The sequence below is a fragment of the Rutidosis leptorrhynchoides genome, chromosome 3, assembly GCF_046630445.1.
Source record: "Rutidosis leptorrhynchoides isolate AG116_Rl617_1_P2 chromosome 3, CSIRO_AGI_Rlap_v1, whole genome shotgun sequence".
NCBI classification, from domain to species: Eukaryota; Viridiplantae; Streptophyta; class Magnoliopsida; order Asterales; family Asteraceae; genus Rutidosis; species Rutidosis leptorrhynchoides.
The window spans coordinates 197164737-197178248 of NC_092335.1; positions in this window are offsets into that span (position 1 = coordinate 197164737).

Below are 13512 nucleotides of genomic sequence, written 5' to 3' on the forward strand. Positions count from 1 at the left end.
CCTGATGAATATCTATTGAAGATAGATTATAATGAAATTTCATGGTTTGTAGACTATGCAAACTACTTAGTATGTGGATTCCTTGAAAAAGGATTATCGTACCAAAAATGAAAGAAATTATTTAGCGATATTAACACTATTTCTGGGAAGATCCACATTTGTTTAAAAGTTGTCCCAATGGAATAATACGCCGATGTGTATTCGGAGATGAAGCTAGTCAAATATTAAACCAATGTCACACAGGACCAACAGGAGGGCATTATGGGCCTCAACTCACAGCAAGAAAAGTTTACGATGCTGGATTCTATTGGCCTACAATTTTCAAAGACGCACACCTTCTTTGCAAATCCTGTGATGCTTGTCAAAGGGCAGTAAAAATAAGTCAACGTGATGAAATGCCACAAAATGTCATTCAAGTATGCGAAGTATTTGACGTTTGGGGTATTGACTTTATGGGTCCATTTCCAAAATCTCATAATAATCTCTACATTCTCGTTGCCATTGATTATGTATCTAAATGGGCGGAAGCACAAGCTCTCCCAACTAGCGATGCACGAGTTGTAGTCAACTTTTTAAAATGTCTTTTTACAAGGTTCGGAACACCGAAAGCTTTAATAAGTGATCGGGGTACTCATTTTTGTAATAATTAACTTGAGAAAGTTCTCAAAAGATATGGAGTAACTCATAAAATCTCCATTGCTTATCATCCACAGACAAGTGAACAAGTTGAAAATACCAACCGAGCATTAACACGTATTCTAGAGAAAACCGTAGGATCAAATCCGAAGGAATGGTCCATGAAATTGGAGGATACACTCTGGGCTTTTAGAACAGCCTACAAAACTCCAATTGGAACCACACCTTTTAAACTCGTTTACGGAAAAGCATGTCATCTTCCAGTAGAAATTGAACACAAAGCATTTTGGGCTTTGAAGACATGTAATCTTGATTTACATGAAGCCGGACGTCTACGATTAAGTCAACTAAACGAATTAGAAGAATTGAGACATGAAGCATACGAAAATTCGTTAATCTATAAATAAAGAACGAAGAAATGGCATGATAAAAGAATCAAAAGTTCAAAAGAATTTAAAGAAGGAGACAGAGTTCTTCTTTTCAATTCACGATTCAAGCTATTTCCTGGAAAATTGAAATCAAGATGGTCTGGACCATTCATAGTCAAAAGAGTTTTCCCATACGGAACAATAGAGTTAATAAATTCAAATGGGATTGAATTTAAAGTTAATGGTCACAGAGTTAAACATTACATACATGGTCCGATGGAAGTTGACAATGAATTCAATCATAATTTCACCACCCAAGAAAACCTTCAAAATGAAAACATAAATATGTTATCAACAACATATGAAAAATCAAAATTAGAAAATAGGGAGGATTCAAATTGGAGTGATGAAGAAGAATTCTTATACAAACCTCCCATTCCAAGAAACGAAGAAAAATGTGAACAAGAAGTTCAAATAGAAGTGAAAGAACCAAGAAAAGAACACCCGAAAAAGGTTTACAAACCAACTCGACTTACTAAAGCAGGAGACCCGGGTGAATTTATCATTTCTTGCTTGCTTAATGATGGTGCTGTATATAATGGACTCGCAGATTTAGGAGCAAGTGCAAATATTATGCCTCTTTCCTTATACAAAAGATTAGGTATGGGTAAATTAAAACCAACCAAAATAGGTGTTCAATCATTTGACCTAACCATTAAACACCCGATTGGAATAGCAAATAATTTACTTGTTAACGTGGAAAGTTTGACCTTTGTTGCAAACTTCATAGTGATTAATATGGAGGAAAACCTTGATATTCCTCTAATTTTAGGTCGCCCATTTTTAGCAACCACCGAGGCATTCATTGATATAAGAGAAGGTAGAATGACACTTAGGGATGGTGATAAATCAATCACCTTTGTGATTCGAAAGTTTAGATCTCCACAAACCAAAACTGTTAAACCAATAAAAATGCATAAGTGTGGGGAAGGTGAAGAAACACTTAATGATGATCCGATCACAAAGAACCCCATTGATGATAAGAAATTAGATGAACCCGTTTTTAATAGTTCAACGAAGAAACTTTATAAACGGATTCACGATGCTAAGATTAAGGGAAACCACAAGTTATGTAACCGATTAGTATCCAATTTATCGCCAAAAGAAAAGGCAATGTTAGTTGAATTTGTGAAAGCTACGGAGAAAATCAACAAATGGATTGAAGCAAAAGTCAGAGACATACAAATTCTGGATGATCCAATTGAAAATAACGATAATCACAATTTCAACACCACATCTAACTAAGTGTGGGGAGGTTCGAATCTTTTTAGGGTAATATATATTTCTATTAGAGTTAGATATTCTGTTTTCGTGTAGTTCTCGAGAATGGAATCCAAATGGTCTTTCCCTAGCAGACCCTAAATAACTAGTCTTCTCCCCTAATTCTGAATTTTTATTTTTTTTTAGGTTTTACGAGATGAAGAATTCCTGTGAACTAAATCATGGTCTAATGCTACACGCTTTGATCACTAAACGTAATAATGACACACTCCCGAGTGACCTGGTATCAGTAATAAGAGCTAAATTGGACGAAGTAAGAAAAGAATCCAGGAACGAAAATAATAAGTTACAGTTTGGTAAAGGAAAATCAAAATCCGCAGCGAAAAGAAGAGCACGACACCTTGAAAGATGTCACAAATGCGGAAAATGGTCACACGAAGGAAAATGCTCTACAAATCAGACATATTCCAATACCGAGTTCGTTACTATATGCAGAGAAGGACCGTTCATATGTTTCGAAGAAAAATCATTGAATGCTCGAGGTTATGCCTATGTAGCTATGGAAAACCAATTAGTCCGACTATCTTATGAGTGGGCTAAAGCAGGTCACTGAGAATTCTATCTCACAGGTAAGTTTGTACAATTTTTATTTTTATTTTATTGCTTTTAACCTTTTGATAATAAACGCTAAATCGTTCGCTATAAAGTATTAAATTGGTATTCAATAAAATTAGGTTTTGCAACCGGAATTATTGATATCACACAAAAATTTACTACATCACTGCGAAATTTACCGTTTATTCTTAAGGTATAAATATCTTTAATCAATCAACCCAAAAATATTTCAGAAATTCGTCAGGAGTAAAACTAGGTAATATAGCCGAAATTACTTTACCGAAAAGAGGGACGTATATTTTTGATAATATTTGATTGATTAAAGTGGGATAAAAGACCAAAAAGATTTTTAATTTTTAATTTTACTATGTTTTTAAATTTAATATATAAATATTAAAATTATTATTGTAAACTTTTTAAAATCAATATATTTAAGTTTGTAAATATTTAAAAAAAATTAATATTTTTAATATAAGTTTGTATGTATAAAAACAAAAATATAATATAAATTTGATGTGAATTTTTAATTTTTTAATAATATGAATTTTTAATTTTATGCATTTTAAATTTAAGTTTGGTGTGAATTTAAAAACAAAAATTTACTTTATTTCGCTAAGTTAAAAATTGATTTCTAAAAATTCGTCGTGAGTTGAAGACTAGGTCGTTGAACCGAAATTGCTCTACCCAAGGGAGGGACGAGAACTTTTATTATCATTATTTTTAATCTTATTGAATTAAAGTATGCCAAAAACATTTAAAAAACCCAAAAATCTTTACTTTTAAAACCACGCTTTGAATTGACAAATTTTAAAATTTTGTCGAGGAACGGACTAGGACAACGATCCGAAACGCCCTCATCCTAAAAAGAAACAAAATTTTAATTTTTATTTAATTATATGTTTTAATAAGTATAAGGTTTTTATAAAAAAAAAATAAAAAAAGGGAAAAAGTACTGTACCCGGACCCCATGCGATCGCATGGGGTTTGCACTGCAACTTCATGCGATCGCATGGAGCTGGATCCAGGCCAGAAACATAAAACCCAGCGAGCTGTGTTCTGTCTCCACACTTACACACACATATACACACGAACACACACTCAAATCCTCACCAAATTTCACCGTAATTCATCAAATTTCTTGCTCTAATCATGCCTAGGTTCGGATTCTTCAGCAAAAAGGTAAAAATTACACCCCTAAACTCTTAAAATTTCTAGTTTTTGTGATAATTACCAATATTATACCTAATTTAATTTTGTTAATTTCTAGTGTAATTAGAGTTAAATTGTTAGTATTTTATGCATGTATAACCTAAATTGATGCTATTTAACATGATTTGAAGCCAGAAACTTAAAATTTTTTAGAAATCTAGGGTTTGTGTTCTTGAGCAATTTGGGGCTTTTTGATATAAACAGGTTATGGCCGATTTTTGTCATGAATTATTGCTAAATTAAGTAGTGTAACATGTTTAGGTAGCTAAATGATCTAAACTTTGATCCTAAACATGATTTTTGAGAATTAAAGTGGACTTTTTAGGTCCAAAATTCTTGAACTTGATTAATTTGATATAATTGCCATTTGAGACTTGTTTAATTGCTAGTAATGACTATTTTGACATGTTATTTGAGTTAAATGCTTATGAACTATGTATACATTTTCATATATGCTTATTTGAAAAAGTGTAGAATTGTTGAAATTGTGAAAATGTGTATAAGTTTAATTTTGATTTAACATGTTATTGTAATTGTGTTAATTTGTTGTTTTGCTAACACGAATGCATATTTGGATGCACAAATTTTGTGTTTAATGTGTTTTGCAGAGATTTACTAATACTGAAACTGGAGGTTCATCATCATCATCCAGGCAACCTGCTCCAGAACCTGAACCAGAAATGCAATACGAGCCTGAACCGGAGCAACAACAGGAACCACAACAACATCCTGATCAATACGTACCTTATTATGATCCGCTACAATTTTTTGATGCCTTTATAGTATTTCCGATACATCCGCCAGCAGAATACCCAACGATTCCTGAACACACGTTGCATCCTAATCTGAGATTCGATAGAAGCTGGAGGGATTACCCGGCATATCAAAGTAATAAATTCAAACTAATACCGAAAAATGTAGAAGTGCCAAGAGTAATCGATTGGGATCCTTTGGAAAGGGTCTAACTTGCTAACTCAGTTAGACAGCATTTAATCCAAAGGTATGGCAGTTCTTCTTTTACCGATTGGGAACGTCTATTCACCATTCGTAGGCCTGTATATAAGGAATGGTGTGTTGAGCTGATGAGTACTATAGCGTTAAATGTAGATGTAGATAGATTAGATGATAGAAGTTTTCTTAGGTTTATACTTGGCCGTAGGATGTACAGGATGTCCATGCTGGACATGGCCAGGGCATTACAGATTTACACTCCTATTGAATTGCTACTACCCGATTGTATGAATTTGATTTATCGTGGTGAAAGGGTAGATAGGAATTTTGACGCGAACGCCGTCTGGAGGCGTATGTCAAACTATAATGTTTTTACACTGGGAGGAAAACACTCCTACTTACATATTAACAAAGCCGAGCTTCGTATAATTCATAGATTTTTGGCTAACTCGATTACACAGAGAGGTCACAACAAGGAGAAAATAGCCTTACATGATTTATTTTACCTAAAGTGTATTCGAGACCCAAGAAGCTTTGTTAATATCCCCTACTGTGTTAGTTTTTATTTATCTAAGATGGTGAAAGGAATACAGGAAGGGGGGATTATAGGAGGAGGTATTTTTATTACTCTCATTGGAGAGTATTTGGGTGTAGATAGGAACCAAGGGGGTCCACTTTTGGAATGTAGGGAACAGGTTGAGCCTTTAGGATTGAAGGTCTATCAGGGTGCTAAGGTGTTAAAAAGCAGACGCAACCAGCCAGTACCCTATGAAGGTAGTCATCCTCAGGTAGACAGAGTTTCAGATGAGGAAATGGAGGAAGCGGATGACATTAGAGATGTCATTAGGGAGGCTATGACTGACGTCTACCAGCATGTAGATGAGGTAGATATGACAAACGGGGAGAGATTTCGTCGGATGGAGCAGTGGCAAGCCCGGAATGATTACGAGCATTCCAGGCAACGATAGCATGATAATGGGACTATCATCAGTGACAGATTATGAGCCGGCTGTCACCTCAGGATCACTACGTTCCGACCCGACCCGCTTACTATCCTCCACACCAGCCCGAGATGAGACCACCATATACGCTCTACGACCCTAACCAGGCCTACCAGTACACCTATCACCAACCATGGAACCCGGACGACGACATGAACTGGAACCCCTATCCAGATTGATATAGTTCCTATTGGTGATTTCTATGATTTTTATCTTTTTATTATTTTTATTTATTTATGTTTAAACATATGATATTGTGATACATTAATGTATTGTTTAATATTTTTATTATTTTGTACTAATATTTCATATTTGATTTGAAAGTGGGATTTTAAGTTCCATTTCAAATTACCATGCATGTTTATATTTGTATGTATGTATATTGTCAATTGTACACAACAGGGTAAAACAGCGCATTTTCAAAGACTGGCATTAAGTTCAGCAAAAGCTACTAATTTTGACGACAAAACGAAAAACAAATGTGATGTAACAACAAGACGGAATGAACAAATGATGTGCACCATTTATCATTCAGCAAACAAACGCCAATATGTTTGGAAACTTTGGTAAAATTTAATCATTTTTCTACACTAATCACCCTCAATAATTTAAATTATTACTGATTTCTTGCAAATGGGGGCATTGCAAGATCTTAAGTGTGGGAAGGGGTTAAATTCTTTCGGATTTTTAAAATTTTTGACTTATACACTTGGTTACCATTAGAAATACTAGTAACGCAGTAGTTGTATTAGAATCTAGTGCTCTCTGATAATAAAGAATAGCCCTAGTCTTATATACTGACTACCAATTCTAGTAAAAAATTTCAAAATTTTCAATTAAATGAATTCAAAATCATGTTTATACATATTTATGAACGATAAAACTAGGTGTTAACACCGAAATTATTGTTACCTTGGAAAGGACATAAATGAGAAACAAACCAAAATGTTAGAATTCATTTAAAATGGAATAGAGGACAATAAAAAAGAAAATAAAAGCCAAGTGTGCAAAAAATTTACCAAGTTATTTAAAAACATATATCACATATTTTTGTACAAATAATTGAAGATACCTTTATTTTGGACAAAATTAACCATTTTACCCGGAAAACTGTAATATATTTGAAAGAAAGATGGATCTACACGATGAATCAATTCCATCATTAAAAGGAAGTAAAGTCTTCCGAAAAAGACACGCGCTTCTTGATTTAGGTCATGAAGTTGTCGTCCAGACCAGTTGTAGAGTCTACAAAAAACCTTGAAAAGTTTTCTCGAAAATCAGCTGGAAATCCACGGACCTCAGCATCAAACAGGGTCGTCAAGTGGTCAGACTTATCCTAACCATGAGAGGATTTGTCTCGTAAAATGGGGAGGACGCCGTGCAAATTAGCTTGATAAGACTAATGAATCAGACCCCCAGAAAGGATAATCTCCTTAAAGATTAAAAATCAGCTTTTAAGACTGATATTACTCAATCCTAGAGATTGACCTTAAAGATTAAGAATTACAAACTCATGGAATTCGATGATATCTAAACTCGAGCTTGAACGAGAAAATATTTTGATCAAAATTACAAACCGATTTGTTTTCTGAAAACCCATTTTCAATGCGTTCATTACCATTGAACATAAAATCCTAGGAATTCATCTGGAATTCATTAGGTCACCTGAACCAAATCGGGTGTCAACCATAAGAACGGTGGTTGCATAGTATGGTCAAAGACAGGACCTTGTGCCAGAACGAAAAATTATAAGGTGAGCTTTACTATTGCTCCTACAAAGGATAGTAATTGCATCCGACACGTTATAGACCATAATTAAAAGCATGTCAGGGGACATTGCCTTAACAGCTGCTTGTTCAACGCTTTCCTTTACAACCGAACGGTAGTTTTCCGAAAGGTAATATACGGAGCAAGTATACTGGACGTGTTGCTTTCCTAATACACGGTTAGCAAGTGGGTGACACAAAACCATAAGTTTTGAGCTAAAATTTTCAAATCTGAAACCCACCAAACCCACAAAAACATTTTGCAAACACCGGTGAAGGGTTATTCCGGAAAACTTATCTAGGGTAAAAGCTAGATCGTATTTTCAAAAGATCAAATGTTTTCATAAAGATCCAATCCTTAAGGATCTATATTTTCATAGTCATGTGGGACTGTAAACCACAATGTAACTACCATTGTTCATACCGCCGTATAGAAATCACTGATGTACAAAGTGTGAAGAATAAAGAAGTGATTCTAGTATTTTTTTTTATTTCAAGACTATATTGCTTGAGGACAAGCAACGCTCAAGTGTGGGAATATTTTATAATGCTAAAAACGAACATACATTTCATAGCATTATCCCTCAAGAAAGACAAGCTTGTAGTTGCAATTGTTCTATGTACAAGTAATATTCGTTTAAATAATAAAAGGTGAAGACAAAAGACAGATTCGGCGAATTGAAGATGCAAACGACCAAAGAGCTCAAAAGTACAAAATACAATCAAAGTGGTTCCAATTATTGATAAGAAACGTCTCAAAATTACAAGAGTACAAGATGCGAAACGCAAAATACAAGATATTAAATTGTACGCAAGGACGTTCGAAAATCCGGAACCGGGACCAGAGTCAACTCTCAACGCTCGACGCAACGGACTAAAAATTACAAGTCAACTATACACATAAATATAATATAATATTTAAATAATTCTTAAAATTATTTATATATTATATATATTTATATAAATCGTCGGCAGAATGCAAACAAAGACATGTGACCTGGAAAAGCTGGCCATGCAATCGCATGGCCTGGAAGAACAAATTCCATGCGATTGCATGGCAGTAGGTGACAGGCCACACCCCTATAAATTCGCGTGTTTTGGCTCAGTTTATATATCCTTCATCCATCTCTCTATCTATCACGTATATATATATATATATATATATATATATATATATATATATATATATATATATATATATATATATATATATATATATATATATATATATATATATATATATATATATATATATATATATATATATATTATATTATAATTCTAATTTTAATTTTAAATTCTAATAATAAGGGTATGTTAGCGAATGTTGTAAGGGTGTAAGTCAAAATTCTGTCCGTGTAACGCTACGCTATTTTTAATCACTGTAAGTTATGGTTAATGTTATTTTTAAATTAATGTCTCGTAGCTAAGTTATTATTATGCTTATTTAATGCCAAAGTAATCGTGATGTTGGGCTAAATATTAAAATTGGGTAATTGGGCTTTGTACCATAATTGGGGTTTGGACAAAAGAACGACACTTGTGGAAATTAGACTATGGGCTATTAATGGGTTATATATTAACTAAATGATACCTCGTTAATTTAATATATAGACTTATAATTTGACGTATTTATATGTAACCACATACGCTTGACTGGGCACGGTGGGCGGGATATCTATAAATACCAATAATTGTTCATTTTACCGGACACGGAACTGGATTAATAGTTAATAGACTTGTTGAAACAGGGGTGGATTACATTCAAGGGTAATTGGTGTAATTGTTAACAAAGTAGTAAAACCTTGGTTTACATGCAGTCGATAACCTGGTGTATTCATTAAACAAAGTATTAAGACCTTGTTACAATTCGAATCCCCAATTAGTTGGAATATTTGACTTCGGGAATAAGAATAATTTGACGAAGACTTCCGCATTTTATGATTATGACTGATGGACTTTTATGGACAAATCCGTATGGATATATCGAATAATCCAGGACAAAGGACAATTAACCCATGGGAATAAACTAAAAACAACACGTCAAACATCATGATTACGGAAGTTTAGATAAGCATAATTCTTTTATTTCATATTTAATTGCACTTTTAATTATCGTACTCTTTAATTATCGCAATTTTAATTTATCGCATTTTTATTTATCGCAATTTCATTATCGTTATTTACTTTACGCTTTAAATTAAGTTATATTTATTTTTAATATTTTACATTAGGTTTTAACTGCGACTAAAGTTTTAAAATCGACAAACCGGTCATTAAACGGTAAAAACTCCCCCTTTTATAATAATAATACTACTTATATATATTTTTGTATTTTTACAATTATAAGTTAAAAAATATAGCGTTAAACTTGGCTAAGTCTCCCTGTGGAACGAACCGGACTTACTAAAAACTACACTACTGTACGATTAGGTACACTGCCTATAAGTGTTGTAGCAAGGTTTAGGTATATCCATTCTATAAATAAATAAATATCTTGTATAAAATTGTATCGTATTTAATAGTATTTTCTTGTAAAAATATAACTATTTTATACACCACCTCGCACACATCAGTGTCGACCAAGCTTCACTTGATACTTGGTCTACTATGTAGTCGACCATCTTATTTAAGTGGTCGACCAACCTACACTTGATGTTTGGTCGACTTTAGGCAAAAAAGCTCGACCACCTTAAAGCTGTGGTCGACCAAATTGTTGGTCTAACGAATGGTGTATTTTGCCAATTCTTTTGAAAAAAGTGTATATTGTTTGAAAACTTCAAAAAGTGTATTTTTGCGAATTCTTCATTTATTGGACACGAATGGAAACTTCTTCCTAGCCATTACAATAAGGGGTAACTCTGAAAATTATGTTTAGCAAAAACTAAACATGATATAATCATATATACTCCACAAATGAATCATAAAATTCTTGGATCGGATTGTCAAATAATTACTACTTAACGTCATATGTCTGTGGAAGCAGTCTTTATGACAGTTTTAATGTTCGTGAATAAAAACTTACTAAGTATAATAATTTGTAATTAGATATAAGTATATCTGAGTTAATTAGTATACTTGCGAGTTGTTCACAGAGGCATCACGAACTCATGAGTTGGAATTGATAGTGCATATATTTTCCAAGAGGTTAATATGCATGTTCAATACGTTTAAAAGAGGTTTAAGGATCTTAGAACTTAGCTCTCCGGTCCGGCTACCGTGAATAACCCTGGCCGACATGATGATGTCGATTGGGTGGCTAGGTGATTAAGTCCACCTTCGATGACGGTCGTCGATCGAAGGCCCGAATAAGGTTGTAGGAAACTGTCGAGAGTGACTAACATGTTAACCTTTGATGAATGATGATAATGATTACGTATTGTGAGCCACGTAAATGTGACATCCCCTGGAATGATAATTAGGGTTAGTATATATAGGCAAAACCCTAATTCTAGAATTATCCAAGATCATGATAATCCTTTCCATAACAAATTCCCCGAATACCTGATATAACTATGGAAAAGATATTTAGGCTTGATTGCCAAGTAACCGCCATTCCGGGAACAAAGGGATTCAATACGCTACCGCATGCCGCATACCGCATATAGAGTACATGCGTACGCACGCTAGTGATTGCCCGCATACGTATATAATGCGCATGCGGGTTGCGGTATCATTATGTCCCCCCATTTTGATGTTATGTGACGTAAGCCATATGATATCAACCTATTAAGCGCAAAATAAAAAAGAAAAAAGAAAACATCCAGCATTAAATTTTCCACGTGCGGTTCAATGTCATTAAATGCCTGTCACTGTCGCAGAAACCCATTCGGCTGACAAGACATAAAGTGATAGTGGGCAGGCGCGTATGGGCCACGCGCTCAACATTGGGTACAACAAACAGAAACCCACGCGTGTATAAAAACGTCGACCGTCGGTTGTGTTACACGTGTACGGCCACAATGAAAACTGTTTCACCCCACTACACCCATTCCTCACTATAAATAGACCCGATTCATCCTCATTTATATTTTTTCTGCCTCAAGCTTCTTCGATACGCTGCTAAATCAATTCCGATCAAATCCCATATATTCCGGCCAACTACAAAAGATTAGTTACTCTTCGATCACTCTTAGAAAATGACCAAGGCAAATGAGACTTATGTAGATAGCATAGTATCGATTATAGTGCAAAAACATATAGATTCTTTAGTTAAACAATACCCTCCATTAGCACAGTACAATCCGGTGCCACCCCTTTCTAACCAGCGTGCTTATACACCACCGGAGAAGAAGGTAGCGATATACGAGCATGCGTTTAAACCTCAGACTTCTTTTTAGGCGTACTAGATCATTTCCACGTAGGGTTAGGGCAATTACACCCATACGCCATAGGGAAAATAGTGCTATTTGAGATGTGGTGCGCCGCGCTAAACAAGGTACCACTAGTGAAGGTGTTCTGCCATCTATACCGCCTAGCTACCCACCATAAGTCCTGGTTTACTTTCTTCGCCCGGTAAAACTTCACCAAAACCCCCAAATCGAATGCGAGTCATTGGAAAGAAACTTTCTTTTTCATTGACCAATCAGTTGTTGGAGCCAACTTTACGCAAACGCTAATTTGGTGCGAAAGTGTGGCAATGGACGTAAACATGACCCCCGTCCTGGATGACGAGGAAACGAAACTGTTAGCGGAGTGCGCTAACGCACAGCTTGTGCACCAGTCGTATGGGAATGTTATGATGCGGTTAGGAAAGATATCCGCGCACTGGCCATGGGAGAACATGCAGCCAGCCATAATCTCGCCGAATGGCAAGGGTAGGAATAATATAAATGCATGTGAATATATAACCGTTGGTGCATACATATATGTTCTAACTTTGTACGTATGTTTGCAGAGATGAAGATGAAGAAAGTCCTCATCGCAGAGGAGATTACGAGTATCTCTTTCCGCAAGCAGAATGTTAACGAACTGCTTGAACAGGAGAGGACCGGTGAGAAAGAGGTGGCCGCACCCGCGACCTCAGCCAACAAGCGTAAGACAACCAAAACCCCTCAAACAAATCAAAAGAAGAAGAAGCTCACTCCAAAACAAAGGGAGGACATGCGGAATGACAACTTTGTCCCCATGGAGCAAGCGTCTACGGATCTGCCTCCCCCCATTACTGGTAAGCGTCTCTTGATTTGTTTATGTTAGTACCACACAAGTGGCTTCTGTGTGCTAACGAATCACTATTTCACAGAGCATATTGAGTAGATGCATCAGACGCCACCGCAGGGAAATCCGGACCTTAAAGCTACCGCCACGTATAGAGACAAGGCGATACATCTTGACTCTAATTCCACACCAACCCCACCACACGGTAGCTTTCGATTGGCGAACCTGGCGCAGCTCACCCAGTCCTCCGCCGAAAATGTTGCAGAGCAGTCCGCTTTTCTGCAACAGATTTTCCCGACTGAGTTCCGCGATCAACTGGCCGCGCTGCCCTTCCACCAAGCGTACAACGCCTTTGTCCAAAACGGCCTTGTGTTCTTTGGCATGTTTGCGGATCAAGCATGCTGTGCCACCAATTTGTACCAAGTGGCCGTGCGGAAAGAAACAGAGCTGGGATTGCTGCAGGCAAGTGTTGATCAGGTGAAGAACGATAGGGATGACGTGGAAGAGGCGCGCAAAGCGGTGGAGGCG